General features: G+C 38.3%; 1 protein-coding gene across 1 annotated transcript in view; it reads left to right on the top strand.

Moving 5' to 3' along the window:
- Window positions 1–1,153: 1,153 nt before the first annotated feature.
- Window positions 1,154–27,053, top strand: part of sinhcaf (SIN3-HDAC complex associated factor) — a 39,775-nt gene continuing 13,875 nt past the window's right edge. The window contains 1 exon segment of the mRNA XM_061924290.2: window positions 1,154–2,056. The gene's annotated coding sequence lies outside the window, so the exon portion shown is untranslated.

Raw genomic sequence — 27,053 nt, 5'->3', positions numbered from 1 at the left:
ATTTTGAATGGGAAAAATGTCCCGGAAAACCTGGACTTCTAGGAAATCTGGGAATTTGAAGTTTCATGGAATTTTGGGACAAGCGTGAATTTTTGGGGGAAATGTTAAAATACTTGAATGTTCTGAATGAGTTGAAATGGTAAGTGTTGGAATTTTTCGAATCGGTCGAAAAATGTTTGAAGTAGTATCATTTTTAATTGAAAAATGGTATTCCTGGAATTTCAGGAAAACCGGGAATTTTTCTAGTTCAAAAAACAACTTTGTTTTTTGGTATGAATCTGTTGAAAATGTAGAAACGGTGGAAGTTCGAAAAATGTTTCATGGAATTTTGGGAAAAGCGGGATTTTTTTGGGGAAAATGTTAAAATACTTGAATGTTCCGAATGAGTTGAAATGTATGGAGCCCCTAAAGGGACATGGGGGAAATGTTTTTTTTTATATATATATATATTTTTTTTTAGACATGTGCGCACGAGAAACTTTTTATAAAATTATATTTTTTTTTTAAATTGAATATTTAAAACAAATTTTTAAAATAATTTTATAGAAAAGTTTCTCATGTGCACGACATACATGTCTAAAAAAAAAAGGAAAAAAATAAATTATTATAACATCCACCCCCCCCCCCCCCCCCCCCAATGTCCCTTTAGGGGCTCCGTAGAAATGGTTGGTGTTGGAATTTTTCAAATCGGTTGAAAAATGTTTGAAGTTGTAACATGTTGAATTGAGAGATGGTATTACGAAATTCCTGGAATTTCAGGAAAACCGGGAATTTTTTCAGTTCACAAAACGGAAGTTCGAAAAATGTTTCATGGAATTTTGGGAAAAGCGGGAGTTTTTTGGGGAAAATGTTAAAATACTTGAATGTTCCGAATGAGTTGAAATGTATGGAGCCCCTAAAGGGACATGGGGGAAATGTTTTTTTTTTATAATTTTTATTTTTTTTTAGACATGTGCGCACGAGAAACTTTTTATAAAATTATTATTATTATTTTTTAAATTGAATATTTAAAACAAATTTTTAAAATAATTTTATAAAAAAGTTTCTCGTGTGCACGACATACATGTCTAAAAAAAATGCAAAAAAAAAAATTATTATAACATTTCCCCCCCGCCCCCATGTCCCTTTAGAAATGGTTGGTGTTGGAATTTTTCAAATCGCTCGAAAAATGTTTGAAGTTGTAACATGTTGAATTGAGAGATGGTATTACGAAATTCCTGGAATTTCAGGAAAACCGGGATTTTTTTCAGTTCAAAAAACAACTTCGTTTTTGGTATGAATCGGCTACAAAATGTGGAAATGGTGGAAAAACTGCCAATTCATTTTTAATTAGAAAAAAATGTCCCGGATAACCTGGAAATTCTGGAAAATCTGGGAATTTTTGTCTGAACAGTTTGAAGTTGGGAACGGTTTGAATCGGGTAAAAAAATGTGGAAGGTAGAGCGCGCCAAAATCTGTAGAAGAAGTTGAATAAATAAATGAATTTTGGTGTGTGAATGTTTTGGCGCGTTCACACAATAAGTAGTCTGGAAAATTGTCGATGACGTCATCACGGAGTCGCTTCTTCTAATCTAACACGGAGCTCCACTAATCGGTCACGCAACAACAAAGCGCAACTCGCTCCCGACACGAGCCATCTGGCGGCGTGTAGTAAAAAAGAGCAGGCCACGCCCCTTTGCCGCCATGCTCCAATGTGCCATAGCAACCGGGGCCGAGCCCCCAGTTCCCGCGCAGCCTTCCCCTCCTTATATGGGCAGAAGCACGCGGACGCACGGCCGACGTCACGCCTTTTATGCAAATGCCGCGATTGAAGAAAAACACACACCCGCGCGCATGCGCACGCGGACACACACACAGGGCTTTCTCGCTGCGCTCCGAAATGGAGGCGTGTAGGTTCTGCGCACGCGCACTGGCGTCCACAACTCTTTTTAGTCCGGCAGACATCAACAAGAGAGCGGGATCCATGTTCGCCATATAGTCCCGTTTCAACCGAAGCCTTTACCGGATTTTTTTTTTTTTTTTTTTGGGGAGCAACTTTACGCAAACTCGCAGCAAGGTGAGGAACGCTTTAATTTGATGGTGATTTACGGTGGAGTCGGACTACCCGAGTTGCGTTCGTGCTCTCCGAAGCGGCTGCTGTTTTTTTTTTTTTTTTTTTTAAAGTTGCCGGGCAAAGTCGTCGTAAAGACCGTCCGAAATGTGAACACGTCTCGGCGTGTTGTGATAATTAGCTCCGTAAGAAGACGCACGTTGTGCTTGTTGTTGTTGTTGGCGCCCGTTAGCTTGAAACAAGTTGGGGGAGGCTCTCACGCCCACCCGCCTGAACACGCGGTAGCCGCTGTCAACAAAACAAGCTAGCCCATTAGCGCGCACGCCAACAACTAGTTTGTTTTTAACGGGCTTTTTATTAAAAGCCCTAAAATGTCGATTTTGTTGTGTTTTGCAGCACACCACGGTGTCGCTTAAAAAAAAAAAAAGGATTAAAAAAAAAAAAAAAGCGTTAATATTATTATAGTTCTCATTGGAATCAACTTTATTGTTTAAGAGTAGGTGAAATGTGCACGTTCGATGTATGCACTTGTGTAGTTTATGTGGGCGGTGGAGCGTCGTCGAGTGAGGCGGACATTTTAAAAATGGTCGTGTGCGGTGCCATGCTGCCTCTATAACACCAAAACTGATGACTTGCACTTTTTTTTTTCTCCCCCTCTCTCGCTATCTCTCTCTCTCTCTCGATGAAAACAAAGTGTTTCGCTCGGCCTTTGTCGCGTTCGGGCCATGATTTTGTGGAGTTTTAGACGGGAATGGAAGCAGTAGTTCGCCGCATCACGCCTCCTTCGCCGCGCCGCCTCCGCCTTTGAAGTGTGTTGCCATGTTGGGTGACGTCACGCACTCTCCAGTCTGCTGCGAAGATCGTGTGTGCGGGAAGGTTGTTACTCTCCGCGACCTTGTGATCATACCGATACACCCCCGACCTTTTATATGCTGCCGTTTTATATTTGGTTATTTTAGTGACATTTGGAAAGAGATGCTAGTTCCAATATTTACAGGCTAATTTGAGTATTTTATGAATAATTGTGTGAATGCCGTTCAGCCTATTCGGGAATCGCGGGCTTTCCCTTGACAAATTCCCAGAATTCCAGGTTTTCCTGGACATTTTTCCCCATTCAAAATGAATTGGCCATTTTTCAAACTTTCACCATTTCCATCCATCCATCCATTTTCTACCGCTTGTCCCTTTAGGGGTCGCGGGGATGCTGGAGCCTATCTCAGCTGCATTTGGGCGGAAGGCGGGGTACACCCTGGACAAGTCGCCAACACAGATAGACAGACAACATTCACACTGAAATTCAAACCACTTTTTTTTTTTCCAAGTTAAAAAAAATTCCAGGATTTTCCAGAATTCCTGGTTTTCCGAAGCCCTATTTCCACCTTTTTTTCTGGCGACTACCCTTCCCACATTTTTCAACCGTTCCACCGTCAAAACATTCCTCTTAATTAGGGCAAAAAAATTAAGTTGTTTTTTGAACTGGAAACTTTCCCGAAATTCCAGGAATTCCGTAATACCATTTCTCAATTCAACATATTACTACTTCAACATTTCTCAACCTATTTGAAAAATTCCAACACCAATCATCTCAACTCATTCAGAATATTCAAGTCTTTTAACATTTTCCCCAAAAATTCCCGCTTTTCCCCAAATTTCAATGAAATTTCCATTAAAATGAATGGGATATTTTTCAAAGTTCCGCATTTTCTCCACCAAAATTAATCTATTTATTCAACTTCTTCTCCAGGTTTTGGCGCGCTCTTCCTTCCACATTTTTCACCCGTTTCAAACTGTTCAGCCTATTTGGGAATTGCAGGCTTTCCCTTGACAAATTCCCAAAATTCCCAGAATTCCAGGTTTTCCATCCATCCATTTTCTACCGCTTGTCCCTTTTGTGGTCATTTTTCCCATTCAAAATGAATTGGCCATTTTTCGAATTTTCCAAATTTTGCAGCCAATTCATACCCAAAAAACGATGTTGTTTTTTTGGACTGGAAAAATTCCCGGTATTCCTGAAATTACCAAATTCCCATTGAAATGAATGGGACATTTTTCAAAGTTCCACAATTTTCTTCACCAAAATTCATCTATTTATTCAACTTCTTCTTCTACAGATTTTGGCGCGCTCTACCTTCCACATTTTTTACCCGATTCAAACTGTTCCAACTTCAAACTGTTCAGCCTATTCGGGAATCACGGGCTTTCCCATGACAAATTCCAAAAATTCCCAGAATTCCAGGTTTTCCGGGACATTTTTCCCATTCAAAATGAATTGGACATTTTTCAAACTTCCACCATTTCCACATTTTTCTACCTATTCAAACATTCCACCTTTAACATATTCCACCATACTGGACATTCAAACCATTATTTTTCCAAGTACAAACAAATTCCAGGAATTCCCAGGATTCCCGTTTTCGACATTTTCCATCCATCCATTTTCTATTGCTTGTCCCTTTTGGGGTAATTTTTCCCATTCAAAATGAAATGGCCATTTTTCGAACTTCCACCATTTCCAAATTTTGCAGCCAATTCATACCCAAAAACGATGTTTTTTTGGACTGGAAAAATTCCCGGTATTCCTGAAATTCCCAAATTTCAAATAAATTCCCATTGAAATCAATGGGACATTTTTCAAAGTTCCACAATTTTCTTCACCAAAATTCATCTATTTATTCAACTTCTTCTTCTCCAGATTTTGGTGCGCTCTACCTTCCACATTTTTCACCCGGTTGTTCCAACTTCAAACTGTTAAGCATATTCGGGAATCGTGGACTTTCCCTCGACAAATTAAAAAAATTCCCAGAATTCCAGGTTTTCCAGGACATTTTTCCCATTCAAAATGAATTGACCATTTTTCAAACTTTCACTATTTCCACATTTTTCAACCAATTCAAACATTCCACCTTTAACATATTCCACCATACTGGACATTCAAACCATTATTTTTCCAAGTACAAACAAATTCCAGGAATTCCTAGAATTTCGTTTTTTTTTTCAAACCCTTTTTTAAGCCTTTTTTCTGGCGACTACTCCTTCCACATTTTTCAACCCACTTCCACCATTCCACCGTCCAAACATTCCTCTTAATCAGGACAAAAAAACGAAGTGGTTTTTTGAACGGGAAAAATTCCCCGAAATTCCAGGAATTCCTTAATAACATTTCTCAATTAAAAAGGTTACTATTTCAACATTTCTTGACCAATTTGAAAAATTCCAACACCAATCATTTCAACTCATTCAGAATATTCAAGTCTTTTAACATTTTCGCAAAAAATTCCTGCTTTCCCCCAAATTTCAATGAAATTCCCATTGAAATGAATGGGACATTTTTCAAAGTTCCGCATTTTTCTCCACCAAAATTCATCTATTTATTCAACTTCTTCTCCAGATTTTGGTGCGCTCTACCTTCCACATTTTTCACCCGATTCAAACCGTTCCAACTTCAAACTGTTCAGCCTATTCGGGAATCACGGGCTTTCCCTTGACAAATTCCAAAAAGTCCCAGAATTCCAGGTTTTCCGGGACATTTTCCATCCATCCATTTTCTACCGCTTGTCCCTTTTGGGGTAATTTTTCCCATTCAAAATGAATTGGCCATTTTTTGAACTTCCACCATTTCCAAATTTTGCAGCCAATTCATACCCAAAAAAACGATGTTCTGGTATTCCTGAAATCCCCAAATTTCAATTAAATTCCCATTGAAATAAATGGGACATTTTTCAAAGTTCCACATTTTTCTACACTAAAATGTATCTATTAAACTACTTCTTCTTCTCCAGATTTTGGTGCGCTCTACCTTCCACATTTTTCACCCGATTGTTCCAACTTCAAACTGTTATGCCTATTCGGGAATCGTGGACTTTCCCTTGACAAATTAAAAAAATTCCCAGAATTCCAGGTTTTCCGGGACATTTTTCCCATTCAAAATGAATTGACCATTTTTCAAACTTTCACTATTTCCACATTTTTCAACCAATTCAAACATTCCACCTTCAACATATTCCACCATACTGGACATTCAAACCATTATTTTTCCAAGTACAAACAAATTCCAGGAATTCCCAGAATTCCCGTTTTTTTTTCCAAACCCTTTTTTAACCCTTTTTTCTGGCGACTACTCCTTCCACATTTTTCAACCCACTTCCACCATTCCACCGTTCAAACATTCCTCTTAATCAGGACAAAAAAACGAAGTGATTTTTCGAATGGGAAAAATTCCCCGAAATTCCAGGAATTCCTTAATAACATTTCTCAATTAAAAATATTACTACTTCAACATTTCTTGACCAATTTCAAAAATTCCAACACCAACCATTTCAACTCATTCAGAACATTCAAGTCTTTTAACATTTTCGCAAAAAATTCCTGCTTTCCCCCAAATTTCAATGAAATTCCCATTGAAATGAATGGGACATTTTTCAAAGTTCCGCATTTTTCTCCACCAAAATTCATCTATTTATTCAACTTCTTTTCCAGATTTTGGTGCGCTTTACCTTCCACATTTTTCACCCGATTCAAACCGTTCCAACTTCAAACTGTGCAGCCTATTCGGGAATCACGGGCTTTCCCTTGACAAATTCCAAAAAGTCCCAGTATTCCAGGTTTTCCGGGACATTTTCCATCCATCCATTTTCTACCGCTGGTCCTTTTTTGGGGTCATTTTTCCCATTCAAAATGAATTGGCCATTTTTCAAACTTCCACCATTTCCACATTTTGCAGCCGATTCATACCCAAAAAACCCGATGTTTTTTGGACTGGAAAAATTCCCGGTATTCCTGAAATTCCCAAATTTCAATTAAATTCCCATTGAAATAAATGGGACATTTTTCAAAGTTCCACATTTTTCTACACTAAAATGTATCTATTTATTAAACTACTTCTTCTTCTCCAGATTTTGGTGCGCTCTACCTTCCACATTTTTCACCCGATTGTTCCAACTTCAAACTGTTAAGCCTATTCAGGAATCGTGGACTTTCCCTTGACAAATTAAAAAAATTCCCAGAATTCCAGGTTTTCCGGGACATTTTTCCCATTCAAAATGAATTGGCCATTTTTCAAACTTCCACCATTTCCAAATTTTTCTACCTATTCAAACATTCCACCTTCAACATATTCCACCATACTGGACATTCAAACCATTATATTTCCAAGTACAAACAAATTCCAGGAATTCCCAGAATTCCCGTTTTTTTTAAAACCCTTTTTTAACCCTTTTTTCTGGCGACTACTCCTTCCACATTTTTCAACCCACTTCAACCATTCCACCGTCCAAACATTCCTCTTAATCAGGACAAAAAAACGAAGTGGTTTTTCGAACGTTAAAAATTCCCCGAAATTCCAGGAATTCCTAAATATTTCTCAATTAAAAATATTACTACAACATTTCTTGACCGATTTGAAAAATTCCAACACCAACCATTTCAACTCATTCAGAATATTCAAGTCTTTTAACATTTTCCCAAAAGATTCCCGCTTTTCCCCAATGTTCAATGAAATTTCCATTAAAATGAATGGGATATTTTTCAAAGTTCCGCATTTTCTCCACCAAAATTCATCTATTTATTCAACTTCTTCTCCAGATTTTGGTGCGCTCTACCTTCCACATTTTTCACCCGATTCAAAACGTTCCAACTTCAAACTGTTCAGCCTATTCGGGAATCACGGGCTTTCCCTTGACAAATTCCAAAAAGTCCCAGTATTCCAGGTTTTCCGGGACATTTTCCATCCATCCATTTTCTACCGCTGGTCCCTTTTTGGGGTCATTTTTCCCATTCAAAATGAATTGGCCATTTTTCAAACTTCCACCATTTCCACATTTTGCAGCCGATTCATACCCAAAAAAACCGATGTTTTTTGGACTGGAAAAATTCCCGGTATTCCTGAAATTCCCAAATTTCAATTAAATTCCCATTGAAATAAATGGGACATTTTTCAAAGTTCCACATTTTTCTACACTAAAATGTATCTATTTATTAAACTACTTCTTCTTCTCCAGATTTTGGTGCGCTCTACCTTCCACATTTTTCACCCGATTGTTCCAACTTCAAACTGTTAAGCCTATTCAGGAATCGTGGACTTTCCCTTGACAAATTAAAAAAAATTCTCAGAATTCCAGGTTTTCCGGGACATTTTTCCCATTCAAAATGAATTGGCCATTTTTCAAACTTCCACCATTTCCAAATTTTTCTACCTATTCAAACATTCCACCTTCAACATATTCCACCATACTGGACATTCAAACCATTATATTTCCAAGTACAAACAAATTCCAGGAATTCCCAGAATTCCCGTTTTTTTTAAAACCCTTTTTTAACCCTTTTTTCTGGCGACTACTCCTTCCACATTTTTCAACCCACTTCAACCATTCCACCGTCCAAACATTCCTCTTAATCAGGACAAAAAAACGAAGTGGTTTTTCGAACGGTAAAAATTCCCCGAAATTCCAGGAATTCCTAAATATTTCTCAATTAAAAATATTACTACAACATTTCTTGACCGATTTGAAAAATTCCAACACCAACCATTTCAACTCATTCAGAATATTCAAGTCTTTTAACATTTTCCCAAAAGATTCCCGCTTTTCCCCAATTTTCAATGAAATTTCCATTAAAATGAATGGGATATTTTTCAAAGTTCCGCATTTTCTCCACCAAAATTCATCTATTTATTCAACTTCTTCTCCAGATTTTGGTGCGCTCTACCTTCTACATTTTTCACCCGATTCAAAACGTTCCAACTTCAAACTGTTCAGCCTATTCGGGAATCACGGGCTTTCCCTTGACAAATTCCAAAAAGTCCCAGTATTCCAGGTTTTCCGGGACATTTTCCATCCATCCATTTTCTACCGCCGGTCCCTTTTTGGGGTCATTTTTCCCATTCAAAATGAATTGGCCATTTTTCAAACTTCCACCATTTCCACATTTTGCAGCCGATTCATACCCAAAAAAACCGATGTTTTTTGGACTGGAAAAATTCCCGGTATTCCTGAAATTCCCAAATTTCAATTAAATTCCCATTGAAATAAATGGGACATTTTTCAAAGTTCCACATTTTCTACACTAAAATGTATCTATTTATTAAACTACTTCTTCTTCTCCAGATTTTGGTGCGCTCTACCTTCCACATTTTTCACCCGATTGTTCCAACTTCAAACTGTTAAGCCTATTCAGGAATCGTGGACTTTCCCTTGACAAATTAAAAAAATTCCCAGAATTCCAGGTTTTCCGGGACATTTTTCCCATTCAAAATGAATTGACCATTTTTCAAACTTTCACTATTTCCACATTTTTCAACCAATTCAAGCATTCCACCTTCAACATATTCCACCATACTGGACATTCAAACCATTATTTTTCCAAGTAGAAACAAATTCCAGGAATTCCCAGAATTCCCGTTTTTTTTAAAACCCTTTTTTAACCCTTTTTTCTGGCGACTACTCCTTCCACATTTTTCAACCCACTTCAACCATTCCACCGTCCAAACATTCCTCTTAATCAGGACAAAAAACGAAGTGATTATTCCAACGGGAAAATTCCAAGAAATTCCAGGAATTCCTTAACATTTCTCAATTAAAAATGTTACTACTTCAACATTTCTTGACCAATTTGAAAAATTCTAACACCAATCATTTCAACTAATTCAGAATATTCAAGTCTTTTAACATTTTCCCCAAAAATTCCCGCTTTTCCCCAAATTTCAATGAAATTCCCATTGAAATGAATGGGACATTTTTCAAAGTTCCGCATTTTTCTCCACCAAAATTCATCTATTTATTCAACTTCTTCTCCAGATTTTGGTGCGCTCTACCTTCCACATTTTTCACCCGATTCAAACCGTTCCAACTTCAAACTGTTCAGCCTATTTGGGAATCGTGGGCTTTCCCTTGACAAAAATTCCCAGAATTCCAGGTTTTCCAGGACATTTTTCCCATTCAAAATGAATTGGCCATTTTTCAAACTTTCACCATTTCCACAATTTTCAACCAATTCATACCATTCCACTTTCTTGGAAATTCAAACCACCTTTTAACATTTTCCCCAAAAATTCCCGCTTTTCCCCAAATTCCTAAATTTCAATGAAATTCCAAGTGAAATTAATGGGATATTTTTCAAAGTTCCACAATTTTCTCCACCAAAATCCATCTATTTATTCAACTTCTTCTACAGATTTTGGTGCGCCCGATTCAAACCGTTCCAACTTCAAACTGTTCAGTCTATTCGGGAATCGTGAATAGACTTTTCCCTTGACAAATAGATTTCCAAAAATTCCAGGTTTTCCATCACATTTTTCCCATTCAAAATGAATTGGCCATTTTTCAAACTTCCACCATTTCCACATTTTTCAACCAATTCATGCCATTCCACCTTCTTGGAAATTCAAACCACTTTTTTTCCAAGTTGAAAACAATTCCAGGATTTTCCAGAATTCCTAGTTTTCCAGAGCTCTATTTCCACCCTTTTTTCTGGCGACTGCCCTTCCCACATTTTTCAACCCACTTCAACCGTCAAAACATTCCTCTCAATTAGGGCAAAAAAATGAAGTTGTTTTTTTTAACTGGAAAATTTCCCGGTTTTCCCCAAATTCCAGGAATTCCGTAATACAATTTCTCAATTCAACATGTTACTACTTCAACATTTCTCGACCGATTTGAAAAATTCCAACACCAATCATTTCAACTCATTCAGAATATTCAAGTCTTTTAACGTTTTTCCCAAAAATTCCCGCTTTTCCCAAAATTCCCAAATTTCGATGAAATTTCCATTGAAATGAATGGGACATTTTTCAAAGTTTCACAATTTTTTCCACCAAAATTCATCTATTTATTCAACTTCTTCTTCTCCAGATATAGGTACGCTCTACATTCCACATTTTACACCCGATTCAAACTGTTCAGCCTATTTGGGAATCGTGGGCTTTCCCTTGACAAAAATTCCCAGAATTCCAGGTTTTCCAGGACATTTTTCCCATTCAAAATGAATTGGACATTTTTCAAACTTTCACCATTTCCACATTTTTCAACCAATTCATACCATTCCACATTCTTGGAAATTCAAACCACCTTTTAACATTTTCCCTAAAAAATCCCGCTTTTCCCCAAATTCCAATGAAATTCCCTTTGAAATGAATGGGACATTTTTCAAAGTTACACAATTTTCTCCACCAAAATTCATCTATTTATTCAACTTCTAATTCTACAGATTTTGGCGCGCTCTACCTTCCACATTTTTCACTTGATTGAAACTGTTCCAACTTCAAACTGTTCAGCCTATTCGGGAATCACAGGCTTTCCCTTGACAAATTCCAAAAATTCCCAGAATTCCAGGTTTTCCGGGACATTTTTCCCATTCAAAATGAATTGGCCATTTTTCAAACTTCCACCATTTCCACATTTTTCAACCAATTCATGCCATTCCACCTTCTTGGAAATTCAAACCACTTTTTTTCCAAGTTGAAAACAATTCCAGGATTTTCCAGAATTCCTGCTTTTCCAGAGCTCTATTTCCACCCTTTTTTCTGGCGACTGCCCTTCCCACATTTTTCAACCCACTTCAACCGTTCAACCGTCAAAACATTCCTCTCAATTAGGGCAAAAAAAATTAAGTTGTTTTTTTAACTGGAAAATGTCCCAGTTTTCCCCAAATTCCAGGAATTCCGTAATACGATTTCTCAATTCAACATGTTACTACTTCAACATTTCTCGACCGATTTGAAAAATTCCAACACCAACCATTTCAACTCATTCAGAATATTCAAGTCTTTTAACGTTCTCCCCAAAAATTCCCGCTTTTCCTGAAATTCCTTAGTACCATTTCTCAATTCAACATGTTACTACTTCAACATTTCTCGACCGATTTGAAAAATTCCAACACCAACCATTTCAACTCATTCAGAATATTCAAGTCTTTTAACGTTTTCCCCAAAATTCCCGCTTTTCCCAAAATTGCCAAATTTCAATGAAATGAATGGAACATTTTTCAAAGTTCCACAATTTTTTCCACCAAAATTAATCTATTTATTCAACTTCTTCTTCTCCAGATATAGGTATGCTCTACATTCCACATTTTACACCCGATTCAAACTGTTCAGCCTATTAGGGAATCGCGGGTTTTCCGTCGACAAATTCCCAGATTATTTCCCAGAATATTTTTGTAAATCTACCATAAAACCTTCTAAATATTTTTTTAACCATTATGAGAGCGGCACTGGATGCTGTTTGTGGCGCAGCCAATCAGTGGGTTTTCTTTAGCTGAGCGTTGTGTGTGTGTGTGTGTGTGTGTGTGTGTGTGTGTGTGAATGTTGTCTATCTGTGTTGGCCCTGCCATGTCGTGGTCACTTACGCCCCAAATGCAGCTGGGATAAGCTCCAGCACCGCCGCGACAACGGGAGGGATAAGCGGTAGATGGCCAATATTACTGTGGAATTGATATTTTCAGCTTGCTTGAAAATGCTTAATTTATGCATTAAACACATAAAATATGCTTCCTTTTTTTTTTAACAAAAATCCACTCTTTGAAGCGACTGTGTTTACATTTTTCAGTGCACATGCATAAAATGGAATGTTTGATGACTAGACATGTCCTATTTGTATATTTTCGTCATTCAGCCATGTATTGTTACTCTCCTCGACAGTACAATGAGTAGCAAAGGTCACAGACGAGTCTTTTACTGCCTTTTTATACCCGACCTTTACTTTATTGCAGCGTTATTTACAAACTTTCTGTAGCGTTGACATACATTAAAGACCCCATCTCACAGTTTACAGATAAAAATTAGTGTTTAAGCTTGTGTAATATTACTGCCATGACTACTTCCGCGCTACAAATGGACTAACAGTGGGTACTAGGGGTGTAACGGTACGTGTCTTTGTATTGAACCGTTTGGGTACGGGGGTTCCGGTTCGGAGGTGTACCGAACGAGTTTCCACACGTACATATTACGTAGCGTAACGCACATTGTGTAAACAATGCACACCGAGGCACAACACACGGCATGCTAGCAGCTAACGGGCTAGGATAGACTGACCATACGTCTTCTTTTCACCGGACATGTCCTCTTTTGCGGAGCTGTCAGGGCGGAGTTTCTTAAATGCCTCAAATGTCTGGCATTTTGAGTTAGGGTTGCGTGTATTTTCAATGTGCGTTCAGGGTTAAGAAGGGGTTAAAAACAAAGCAAAATTGTGTGCGCAGCAGCATTGGTGAGGGAGGGTTAGAGACAGAGAGAGAGAGAGAGAGTTATGATAAACGCGCATGCGTCGCCAGGCTCTGATTTTTATCCATAGATTTATCACATTTCATTTTTTATTATCTATAGCAGGGGTGTCAAAAGTGTGCCCCGGAGGCCATTTGTGGCCCACAGCTAATGTTTTAAAGGCCCACGGCACATTCTAAAAATACTATTAAAATAAACAAAAACATAACAAAAGTAAAATAAAAAAAGCTTAAAGATGAAATTTAATTTAGAAAAAGTTGCAATGTTGACTCATAAAACAAAGCTGTTTTTTTTTCTTTCAAACTGTCATTGCTCAAAACATAATATTGAATCAAAATCAATGTTATTATGAATTATTGGCCTGTCCAAGGTTCCCATTACTTCACATCAAATATTACACTAAGAAAAATATTTTTGGTGGAAGATTTTGCAAATTTGGTAAATAAATAACCCAAAAATGTATATTTTGTTGTTTTCTTACTGTACCGAAAAAGAACCGAACTGTGACCTCTAAACCGAGGTACGTACCGAACCGAAATTTTTGTGTACCGTTACATCCCTAATATAAATATATATATATATATATATATATATATATATATATATATATATATATATATATATATATATATATATATATATATATATATATACACACCAGCAGATGACATAGAACCCCAAACCATCACCCAACCATGCAAATTTTGCATTTCCTTTGGAAATCGAGGTCCCAGAGTCTGGAGGAAGACAGGAGAGGCACAGGATCCACGTTGCCTGAAGTCTAGTGTAAAGTTTCCACCATCAGTGATGGTTTGGGGTGCCATGTCATCTGCTGGTGTCGGTCCACTCTGTTTCCTGAGATCCAGGGTCAACGCAGCCGTCTACCATTAAGTTTTAGAGCACTTCATGCTTCCTGCTGCTGACCTGCTCTATGGAGATTTCAAGTTCCAACAGGACTTGGCGCCTGCACACAGCGCAAAATCTACCCGTGCCTGGTTTACGGACCATGGTATTTCTGTTCTAAATTGGCCCGCCAACTCCCCTGACCTTAGCCCCATAGAAAATCTGTGGGGTATTGTGAAAAGGAAGATGCAGAATGCCAGACCCAAAAACGCAGAAGAGTTGAAGGCCACTATCAGAGCAACCTGGGCTCTCATAACACCTGAGCAGTGCCAGAAACTCATCGACTCCATGCCACGCCGCATTAACGCAGCAATTGAGGCAAAAGGAGCTCCAACCAAGTATTGAGTATTGTACATGCTCATATTTTTCATTTTCATACTTTTCAGTTGGCCAACATTTCTAAAAATCCCTTTTTTGTATTAGCCTTAAGTAATATTCTAATTTTGTGACACACGGAATTTTGGATTTTCATTTGTTGCCACTTCAAATCATCAAAATTAAATGAAATAAACATTTGAATGCATCAGTCTGTGTGCAATGAATAAATATAATGTACAAGTTACACCTTTTGAATGCAATTACTGAAATAAATCAAGTTTTTCAAAATATTCTAATTTACTGGCTTTTACCTGTATATATACACAACTAATCGATTATAAAAATAGTTGGTGATTAATTTAGTCATCGATTCGTTGGATCTATGCTATGCGCACAGGCTACTTTTTTTATTTTTATTTTTTATTTATTTTTATAAACCTTCATTTATAAACTGAAACATTTACAAACAGCTGAGAAACAATAATCAAAATAAGTATGGTGCCAGTATGCTGGTTTTTTCCACTAATAAAATACTGGAAAGGATAGAAATGTAGTTTGTCTCTTTTATTCGATTATTAATCGAAGTAATAATCGACAGATTAATCGATTATCAAATTAATCGTTAGTTGCAGCCCTAATATATATATATATATATATATATATATATATATATATATATATATATATATATATATATATATATATGTATGTGTATATATGTATACATGTGTGTGTATATATGTGTATATATATATATATATGTGTGTGTGTGTGTGTATATATATATATATATATATATATATATATATATATATATATATATATATACACCGTATTTCCTTGAATTGGCGCCGGGGCGGTAATTAATTTAAAACCTCTTCTCACTCCGGCGCTTACCAAAGGCATGCAGTAAATGTAAGCATGCGCTAATTAATTTAAAACCTCTTCTCACTCCGGCACTTACCAAAGGCATGCGGTAAATTTAGGCCTGCGCTTATAAATTTGAGTGTGATGTAAGTATACCATCATGAAAAGCACATTTGATTAAAAAACGTTATTATGGTCTTACTTTTACTTATGAATGAAGTCCATGCGCAGCTCCTTCTGACTAAAAGCATCGATAACTTGTTTATAGAAGTCTTCCTTATCTTTCTTCAGTTTTAAAAGTCTCTCTGTCTCGATGGAGATCTTCCTTTAATTATTACCTCCTGCTTCGATTGAAAGTCCAGTTTAGAAAACTGTTTTATTTTAGATATGTAATCCTCATGTTAAAAGTGCAAGCGAGAGGAAAAAATAAACGATCGCTGCTAACTGTTGCTGCTTGTTGTCACTTCTTCTGCAGCCGAGTAGTCGCAAGAAGGATCACTAGCGCCCTCTACCAACAGGAGGCGGGAGTCATTTAATGACATAGTATTTACCTGGCGGCAATTCAAGGAAATACAGTACGGTATATATATATATATTTATATATACAGTGGGGCAAAAAAGTATTTAGTCAGCCACCGATTGTGCAAGTTCTCCCACTTAAAATGATGACAGAGGTCTGTAATTTTCATCATAGGTACACTTCAACTGTGAGAGACAGAATGTGAAAAAAAATCCAGGAATTCACATTGTAGGAATTTTAAAGAATTTATTTGTAAATTATGGTGGAAAATAAGTATTTGGTCACTTCAAACAAGGAAGATCTCTGGCTCTCACAGACCTGTAACTTCTTCTTTAAGAAGCTCTTCTGTCCTCCACTTGTTGCCTGTATTAATGGCACCTGTTTGAACTCGTTATCTGTATAAAAGACACCTGTCCACAGCCTCAAACAGTCAGACTCCAAACTCCACTATGGCCAAGACCAAAGAGCTGTCGAAGGACACCAGGAAAAGAATTGTAGACCTGCACCAGATTGTGAAGAGTGAATCTACAATAGGCAAGCAGCTTGGTGTGAAAAAATCAACTGTGGGAGCAATTATCAGAAAATGGAAGACATACAAGACCACTGATAATCTCCCTTGATCTGGGGCTCCACGCAAGATCTCATCCCGTGGGGTCAAAATGATCATGAGAACGGTGAGCAAAAATCCCAGAACCACATGGGGGGACCTGGTGAATGACCTGCAGAGAGCTGGGACCAAAGTAACAAAGGTTACCATCAGTAACACACTACGCCGACAGGGAATCAAATCCTGCAGTGCCAGACGTGTCCCCCTGCTTAAGCCAGTGCATGTCCAGGCCCGTCTGAAGTTTGCCAGAGAGCACATGGATGATACAGCAAAGATTGGGAGAATGTCATGTGGTCAGATGAAACCAAAATAGAACTTTTTGGTATAAACTCAACTCGTCGTGTTTGGAGGAAGAAGAATACTGAGTTGCATCCCAAGAACACCATACCTACTGTGAAGCATGGGGGTGGAAACATCATGCTTTGGGGCTGTTTTTCTGCTAAGGGGACAGGCTGACTGATCCGTGTTAAGGAAAGAATGAATGGGGCCATGTATCGTGAGATTTTGAGCCAAAACCTCCTTCCATCAGTGAGAGCTTTGAAGATGAAACGTGGCTGGGTCTTCCAGCATGACAATGATCCCAAACACACCGCCCGGGCAACGAAGGAGTGGCTCCGTAAGAAGCATTTGAAAGTCCTGGAGTGGCCTAGCCAGTCTCCAGACCTCAACCCCATAGAAAATCTGTGGAGGGAGTTGAAAGTCTGTGTTGCTCGGCGACAGCCCCAAAACATCACTGCTCTCGAGAAGATCTGCATGGAGGAATGGGCCAAAATACCAGCTACTGTGTGTGCAAACCTGGTAAAGACCTATAGTAATCGTTTGACCTCTGTTATTGCCAACAAAGGTTATATTACAAAGTATTGAGTTGAATTTTTGTTATTGACCAAATACTTATTTTCCACCATCATTTACAAATAAATTATTTAAAAATCCTACAATGTGAATTCCTGGATTTTTTTTTCACATTCTGTCTCTCACAGTTGAAGTGTACCTAAGATAAAAATTACAGACCTCTGTCATCAATTTAAGTGGGAGAACTTGCACAATTGGTGGCTGACTAAATACTTTTTTGCCCCACTATATATATATATATATATATATAAAAAGATCGAAAATAGACCATTCATCGGCAGTGCGCCCTATGGTCCGCAAAATACAGCATATTGTGTTTCATTTGAATGTAAAATGCATGTTTGCAAATCAATTCATAATAAATGCCTGGAACTCGTGCAGTTGCGTAACCAGACACTGTATCATGGGATCAAATTAAGCATGCAACGTAGTCTGTGTGAATTATTAATGAGCTAAAAATGAGATCCCTTCATGTAATTTGTTTTTCATTCATGAAACTTATCATTTAAAAGGGTCACACATCCCCTAAACCATCAAACTGTGTCCGAGTGTGACCTCTCTCTGCGTTGTGGCATCTCTGTGCGCTCCCTGTAGCTCCACACAGTCAGAAAACCCCAAGGATTGACGGCAACAACACACACACACAAAAAACCCTCGGTCTGGGTGGGGGGCGCGGCTTTGCAGGTTTGCCGCAGTTGGTTTAACCATGTGCTCAGGAGTTTGCCTAGCAACATAACGCCATACCTCTACGGTGAATTTAGTCAATCCTATTTTTATTTGCTGCATCCCCTCCTGCTAATCTGACTCCAAAGTCAACACAGGGTGTGCGTGCTGTTTAATATTTAGGGTTGCCAAAACCGAGCGTGCATCCCGTGAGCTCAGCATGGTGACATGATCTGTCTGACACGCTGTCTGACTGTTGACCTACTTCCTGTCTCCCCCCCCACCACCACCACCACAACACTGCTACCCCATGTGGGTCAGGGCGATGGACGCTCTGACAAAAACTGCTTTTAGTGCTCTTGTTTGTGACCAAGCATCTTATTCGTGAATGTTTACATTCTAAGAAAATATGTCGCATGTTAACGCCTGTGTGAAGTTGCAAATATTTAAAATAATGCCATTCGTTTGTGCCGTAAACATTTTGGTCCGTGCTGTTCCGGTTTTTAAGGTAATGTGACCAAACAGCTCAATTTTTGTTTTCATCTGACATCACATGGACAAAGATAAGACCTTCTGGAGCAGGGGTGTCAAACTCAAATACAGAGTAGGGATGTCCCGATCCGATATTTGGATCGGATCGGCTGCCGATATTTGCCAAAAATTGCGTATCGGCAAGGCATGGGAAAATGCCGATCCAGATCCAGTTTAAAAAAAAAACTCCGGTCCATGTTTTCCAACGCACCGATTTAAATAATACATTCCACTTTTCTGCTGCTCTGTAATTTCCGTTCCGCATTTTCCAGCACACCTTCAACACATCCACAGGTCTGTGAATTCTCACGCAGTTGCTTTTAGCTGCTGGCATTACACGACAGGCTCTTCTCACTCTTTCCTGTGTCTCCCTCTCACAGACAGCAAGTGCACCTTCTTACACACGTCACATACTGTCACGTCATACGTCACATACTGTCACGACATACGTCACATACTGTCACGTCATACGTCACATACGTATACGTCCTCCCCGAGCAGAGAGGTAGCAGCACGGCTAACGTTAGCTGTGATGCTAGCGCAGCCGTGCGAGCAACGCTCCCTCTAAGGTGCTCGCCTGTGCAATTGCGCACTGTTTAAGCGTCCTCTGCGCATAGCAAATCTATGCCACGCACAAAATCAAATAAAAAAAATAAGCGCATAACAATTTTCGACACACGGACACGACAGAGAAAACAGTTTTCGTCATCATTGTTCAAATATTGTGACGTCTGTCGAGACGCTTATCTACATTCGGTGCCACACGTCCACACCATCAAAATGCCGAGGCAAAAATTTCCACATCAACACCGTATGAAAAAATTAGTGATTTTTTTTTAGTTGCGATTTCCTTCTCTGCATGAAAGTTTAAAAGTAGCATATATTAATGCAGTATGAAGAAGAATGTTTTAATGTAGACATGCAAGCCTTGAAAGAAAATGTTGAAAATCAAGACTACATTTCCTGCAAAATGGGTGCATTTCTACCCTATATTTTAACTTTAGATTTATTCTCATATCAAACTCTTTTGGCTGTCTTTTTCACACTTACATCCGGCGCCCCCCTCCACACCCTGGATTATAAATAATGTAAATAATTCAATGTGATTATCTTGTGTGATGACTGTATTATGATGATAGTATATATCTGATAGTATATATCTGTATCATGAATCAATTTAAGTGCACCCCGACTTAAACAAGTTGAAAAACTTATTGGGGTGTTACCATTTAGTGGTCAATTGTACGGAATATGTACTTCACTGTGCAACCTACTAATAAAAGTCTCAATCAATCAATCAAAACACATAGAATCATCATACTGCTGTGATTATATGCATCAAGTGTTCATTCAAGGCTAAGGCAAAATATCGAGATATATATCGTGTATCGCAATATGACCTTAAAATATCGCAATATTTAAAAAAAGGCCATATCGCCCAGCCCTAGTTCAATGATGCCATTTCTGTTTGTCATGTATAATTTTGTCTATTTCGTGTTTATCCTTGAATAAACAGGTCAGTTTCTTGTTACCAACCATTGTGTATTATTCAAACTCCCCTAATTCAGCTGGCTAGTTGTTATCAAGAGTACTAAAACCCTTTTCAACATGATTCTGACAACTAAGTAGGCTAAATAACTTTAAACTTTAATACATGCTCGGATAGACTGGTATCGGTCAGTATCGGTATCGGATCGGAAATGCAAAAACAATATCGGTATCGGATCGGAAGTGCAAAAACCTGGATCGGGACATCCCTAATACAGAGTGGGCCAAAATTTAAAACTGAACAAAGCCGCGGGCCAAGGTTGAACAAATTAACCTTTTAATAGGGACCCAAACAAGTTTTACATTAAATATTGAACAAGCAAGGCTTATATAACTTTATAGTGACATGCAAAATCAAGTTTCAAATAATAATAATTAAAAAAAATATCAATGGCATATCAAATACAATTTAAATAAAAATTTAATGCCTCTTTTCTATTTGCAGCCTTCTGAGGTAAATATCAACATTAACTTATTCCACAGGCTAATACATTTGAAAATAAAATAACAATGAATAAACTAACCATTCAGGACTTTAAACTGCTCAGTTTGCAACACACTGATCTAATCTGATGTGCCCAAGTCAGACACCTGCCATCTTTTCTTTGATGCTAGTTCATCAGGCTTTGAGCTGAGGCAACCTTCATTATCGAACGAAGGTGTTCTTCAGTCATCCGGACCACAGTCTTGGGGGCGTGCCTTAAAGGCACTGCCTTTAACGTCCTCTACGAGCTGTCGTCACGTCTGCTTTTCATCCATTCTAACAACGTGTCGGCCTAGTCACAAGATATGCGCGGCTTCTGTTCGCGCACACACGTGAATGCAACGCATACTTGATCAACAGCGATACAGATTACACTGAGGGTGGCCGTATAAACAACTTTAACACTGTTGGAAATATGCGCCACACTGTGAATCCACACCAAACAAGAATGACAAACACATTTCGGGAGAACATCCGCACCGTAACACAACAGAACAAATACCCAGAATCCTTTGCAGCACTAACTCTTCCGGGACGCTACAAAATACACCCCCCCCCCGCTACCATCAAATGTTGTTCTGGAGGAAAGTTCTGTTGGGTCTTGGGACTGTATGTATGCTTTTGACCCAGCAGATTTGCTCACATTTTCAGTAGACCCATATGAAATTCATAAAAGAAGCAAACTTCATGAATGTTTTTTGTGACCAACAAGTATGTGCTCCAATCACTCTATCACAAAAAAATAAGAGTTGTAGAAATTAATAATAATAAAACGTTATCATAAATCTGGTTAATCTATTTATTAAACTTCCCCAGATTTTGGCGCGCTCTACCTTCCACATATTTCATCTGATTCAAACCGTTCCAACTTCAAACTGTTCACTTTATTCGGGAATCGCCGGCTTTCCCTTGACAAATTCCCAGAATTCCAGGTTTCCCGGGAAATTTTTCCCATTCAAAATGAATTGGCCATTTTTCAAACTTCCACATTTTTGAACCGATTCAAACCATTCCACTTTCAACACAATCCACCATCCTGGAAATTTAAACAACCCTTTTTCCAAGTTCAAAAATATTCCAGGATTTTCTAGAATTCCTGGTTTTCCAAAGCCTTATTTCCACCCTTTTTTTCCTGGCGGCTACTCCTACCACATTTTTCAACGCATTTCAACCGTTCCGCCATGAAAACATTCCTCTTAAATAGGACAAAAAACAAAGTTGTTTTGTCAACTGGAAAAATTCCCGGTTTTCCCGAAATTTCAGGAATTTCGTAATACCATTTCTCAAATCAACATGTTACTACTTCAACATTTCTCCACCGATTTGAAAAATTCCAACACCAACCATTTCAACTCATTCAGACCATTCAAGTTTTTTACCAATTTCCCAAAAATTCCCGATATTCCCAAAGTCTTTGGAAATTCCCATTGAAATCAATGGGACATTCTTCAAAGTTCCACAACTCCCACATTTTTCATCTGATTCAAACTGTTCCAACTTCAAAATATTCCGCCTGTTTGGGAAATTGTCTGCTCTACTTCAACAATTAAAAAAAAAAAATTCCAGGATTTCGGTTCAACTTCAGCATTGGAGCATTCACACGCAATTCCTTCAGGAATAACCTCATCTATGTTTTAAATTACCGTATTTTCCGCACTATAAGGCGCACCGGATTATTAGCCGCACCTTCTATGAATTACATATTTCATAATTTTGTCCACCAATAAGCCGCCCCGGACTAAAAGCCGCGCCTACGCTGCGCTAAAGTGAATGTCAAAAAAACGCTGCGCTAAAGTGAATGTCAAAAAAACAGTCAGATAGTTCAGTCAAACTTTAATAATATATTGAAAACCAGCGTTCTAACAACTCTGTCCCAAAATGTACGCAAATGTGCAATCACAAACATAGTAAAATTCAAAATGGTGTAGAACAATAGCAACATAATGTTGCTCGAACGTTAATGTCACAACACACAAAATAAACATAGCGCTCACCTTCTGAAGTTATTCTTCATTCGTAAATCCTTCGAATTCTTCGTCTTCGGTGTCCGAATTGAAAAGTTGGGCGAATACGGGATCCAAAATGGCCGGTTCCGTCTCGTCAAAGTCACCGGAGTCAGTGTCACTGTTGTCCAGCAGTTCTGTGAATCCTGCCTTCCGGAAAGGTCGGACCACAGTTGTGACCGAAACTATCTGCCCAGGCATTTACGATCCACTGGCAGATGTTGGCGTATGTCGACCGGCGCTATCTGCCCGTCTTAGTGAAGGTGTGTTCGCCTTCGGAGCTGTGTGAAAAAAGCCACCCGGCCTCTTCGCGTAAACTTCCCTTAACCACTCGCTCATCTTTTCTTCATCCATCCATCCCTTCGAGTTAGCTTTTATGATGACGCCGGCTGGAAAGGTCTCTTTTGGATGGGTGGAAGTTAGCATGGCAAGCTAGAACCACAGTGAAGGATGACTTCTCATTCCCTGTGGAGCGAATATTCACCGTACGTGCTCCCGTTCCACAGTGCGGTTCAGTTGCTGTGAAATACGGTAGTAATCCGTGTGCGGATGGAGAGATTGCGTCTTTTTATGAACCGGATCGTTTTGTAGGAGCCATTTTGTGGTCTTTACAGATGTAAACAGGAAATGAAACGTACGGTGATATCCGCGCGTTTTTTCTTCTTCTTCCGGGGGCGGGTGAAGCGCTTCCTGTTCTATGGGGGCGAGTGCTTTCCTTGGCGGTTGCTTGCGTAGAAGAAGAAGCGCTTCCTGTTCTACCGGGAAAAAAGATGGCGGCTGTTTACCGAAGTTGCGAGACCGAAACTTTATGAAAATGAATCGTAATAAAGCGCACCGGGTTATTAGGCGCACTGTCAGCTTTTGAGAAAAATTGTGGTTTTTAGGTGCGCCTTATAGTGCGGAAAATACGGTACTTTTTTTTCGAAGTAAACAAAAATTCCAAAGGCTGGACTCCAGGGAGGAGGTCCGTTAATAACATAAATCCGGTTAATCTATTTATTAAACTTCTCCAGATTTTGGCGCCCTCTACCTTCCACATATTTCATCTGATTCAAACCGTTCCAACTTCAAACTGTTCATTTTATTCGAGAATCGCCGGCTTTCCCTTGACAAATTCCCAGAATTCCAGGTTTCCCGGGAAATTTTTCCCATTCAAAATGAATTGGCCATTTTTCAAACTTCCACATTTTTCAACCGATTCAAACCATTCCACCTTCAACACAATCCACCATCCTGGAAATTTAAACAACTCTTTTTCCAAGTTCAAAAACATTCCAGGATTTTCCAGAATTCCTGGTTTTTCAAAGCCCTATATCCACCCTTTTTTTCTGGCGGCTACTCCTACCACATTTTTCAACGCATTTCAACCGTTCCACCGTCAAAACATTCCTCTTAATTAGGACAAAAAAACCAAGTTGTTTTTTCAACTGGAAAAATTCCCGGTTTTCCCGAAATTTCAGGAATTTCGTAATACCATTTCTCAATTCAACATGTTACTACTTCAACATTTCTCCACCTATTTGAAAAATTCCAACACCAACCATTTCAACTCATTCAGACCATTCAAGTTTTTTACCAATTTCCAAAAAATTCCCGATATTCCCAAAGTCTTTAGAAATTCCCATTGAAATAAATGGGACATTCTTCAAAGTTCCACAACTCCCACATTTTTCATCTGATTCAAACTGTTCCAACTTCAAAATATTCAGCCTGTTTGGGAAATTGTGTGCTCTATTTCAACAATTAAATTTTTTTTTTCCAGGATTTCAGTTCAACTTCAGCATTGGAGCATTCACACGCAATTCCTTCAGGAATAGCCTCATCTAGTTTTTAAACTACTTTTTTTCGAAGTAAACAAAAATTCCAAAGGCTGGACTCCAGGGAGGAGGTCCGTTAATAACATAAATCCGGTTAATCTATTTATTAAACTTCTCCAGATTTTGGCGCGCTCTACCTTCCACATATTTCACCTGATTCAAACCGTTCCAACTTCAAACTGTTCACTTTATTTGGGAATTGCCAGGCTTTCCTTTGACAAATTCCAAAAATTCCCAGAATTCCAGGTTTCCCGGGACATTTTTCCCATTCAAAATGAATTGGCCATTTTTCAAACTTCCACATTTTTCAACCGATTCAAACCATTCCACCTTCAACACAATCCACCATCCTGGAAATTTAAACAACTCTTTTTCCAAGTTCAAAAACATTCCAGGATTTTCCAGAATTCCTGGTTTTTCAAAGCCCTATTTCCACCCTTTTTTTCTGGCGGCTACTCCTACCACATTTTTCAACGCATTTCAACCGTTCCACCGTCAAAACATTCCTCTTAATTAGGACAAAAAAACAAAGTTGTTTTTTCCACTGGAACAATTCCCGGTTTTCCCGAAATTTCAGGAATTTCGTAATACCATTTCTCAATTCAACATGTTACTACTTCAACATTTCTCCACCTATTTGAAAAATTCCAACACCAATCATTTCAACTCATTCAGACCATTCAAGTTTTTTACCAATTTCCAAAAAATTCCCGATATTCCCAAAGTTTTTGGAAATTCCCATTGAAATCAATGGATCATTCTTCAAAGTTTCACAACTCCCACATTTTTCATCTGATTCAAACTGTTCCAACTTCAAAATATTCAGCCTGTTTGGGAAATTGTGTGCTCTATTTCAACAATAAAAAAAAAAAAATTCCAGGATTTCAGTTCAACTTCAGCATTGGAGCATTCACACGCAATTCCTTCAGGAATAACCTCATCTATGTTTTAAATTACTTTTTTTTCGAAGTAAACAAAAATTCCAAAGGCTGGACTCCAGGGAGGAGGTCCGTTAATAACATCAATCCGGTTAATCTATTTATTAAACTTCTCCAGATTTTGGCGCCCTCTACCTTCCACATATTTCATCTGATTCAAACCGTTCCAACTTCAAACTGTTCACTTTATTCGGGAATCGCCAGGCTTTCCTTTGACAAATTCCAAAAATTCCCAGATTTCCCAGAATTCCAGGTTTCCCGGGACATTTTTCCCATTCAAAATGAATTGGCCATTTTTCAACCGATTCAAACCATTCCACCTTCAACACATTCCACCATCCTGGAAATTAAAACTACCCTTTTTTCCAAGTTCAAAAACATTCCAGGATTTTTAAGAAATCTTGGTTTTCCAAAGCCCTATTTCCACCCTTTTTTCTGGCGGCTAATCCTACCACATTTTTCAACGCATTTCAACCGTTCCACCGTCAAAACTTTCCTCTTAATTAAGACAAAAAAACTAAGTTGTTTTTTCAAATGGAAAAATTCCCGGTTTTCCCGAAATTTCAGGAATTTCGTAATACCATTTCTCAAATCAACATGTTACTACTTCAACATTTCTCCACCGATTTGAAAAATTCCAACACCAACCATTTCAACTCATTCAGACCATTCAAGTTTTTTACCAATTTCCAAAAAATTCCCGATATTCCCAAAGTCTTTGGAAATTCCCATTGGAATCAATGGGACATTCTTCAAAGTTCCACAACTCCCACATTTTTCATCTGATTCAAACTGTTCCAACTTCAAAATATTCAGCCTGTTTGGGAAATTGTGTGCTCTATTTCAACAGTTTAAAAAAAAAAATTCCAGGATTTCGGTTCAACTTCAGCATTGGAGCATTCACACGCAATTCCTTCAGGAATAACCTCATCTAGTTTTTAGACTACCTTTTTTTCTAAGTAAACAAAAATTCCAAAGGCTGGACTCCAGGGAGGAGGTCCGTTAATAACATCAATCCGGTTAATCTATTTATTAAACTTCTCCAGATTTTGGCGCCCTCTACCTTCCACATATTTCATCTGATTCAAACCGTTCCAACTTCAAACTGTTCACTTTATTCGGGAATCGCCGGCTTTCCTTTGACAAATTCCAAAAATTCCCAGATTTCCCAGAATTCCAGGTTTCCCGGGACATTTTTCCCATTCAAAATGAATTGGCCATTTTTCAAACTTCCACATTTTTCAACCGATTTAAACCATTCCACCTTCAACACATTCCACCATCCTGGAAATTCAAACTACCCTTTTTTCCAAGTTCAAAAACATTCCAGGATTTTTTAGAAATCCTGGTTTTCCAAAGCCCTATTTCCACCCTTTTTTCTGGCGGCTACTCCTACCACATTTTTCAACGCATTTCAACCGTTCCACCGTCAAAACATTCCTCTTAATTAAGACAAAAAACGAAGTTGTTTTTTCAACTGGAAAAATTCCCGGTTTTCCCGAAATTTGAGGAATTTCGTAATACCATTTCTCAAATCAACATGTTACTACTTCAACATTTCTCCACTGATTTGAAAAATTCCAACACCAACCATTTCAACTCATTCAGACCATTCAAGTTTTGTTTTTTTTACCAATTTCCAAAAAATTCCTGATATTCCCAAAGTTTTTGGAAATTCCCATTGAAATCAATGGGACATTCTTCAAAGTTCCACAACTCCCACATTTTTCATCTGGTTCAAAC

The sequence above is a fragment of the Nerophis lumbriciformis genome, linkage group LG29 (genome assembly GCF_033978685.3).
Source record: "Nerophis lumbriciformis linkage group LG29, RoL_Nlum_v2.1, whole genome shotgun sequence".
In the NCBI taxonomy this organism is placed as follows: domain Eukaryota; kingdom Metazoa; phylum Chordata; class Actinopteri; order Syngnathiformes; family Syngnathidae; genus Nerophis; species Nerophis lumbriciformis.
Note: the sequence above shows the minus strand (reverse complement) of the source record. Positions and strands in the feature narration are given on the sequence as shown.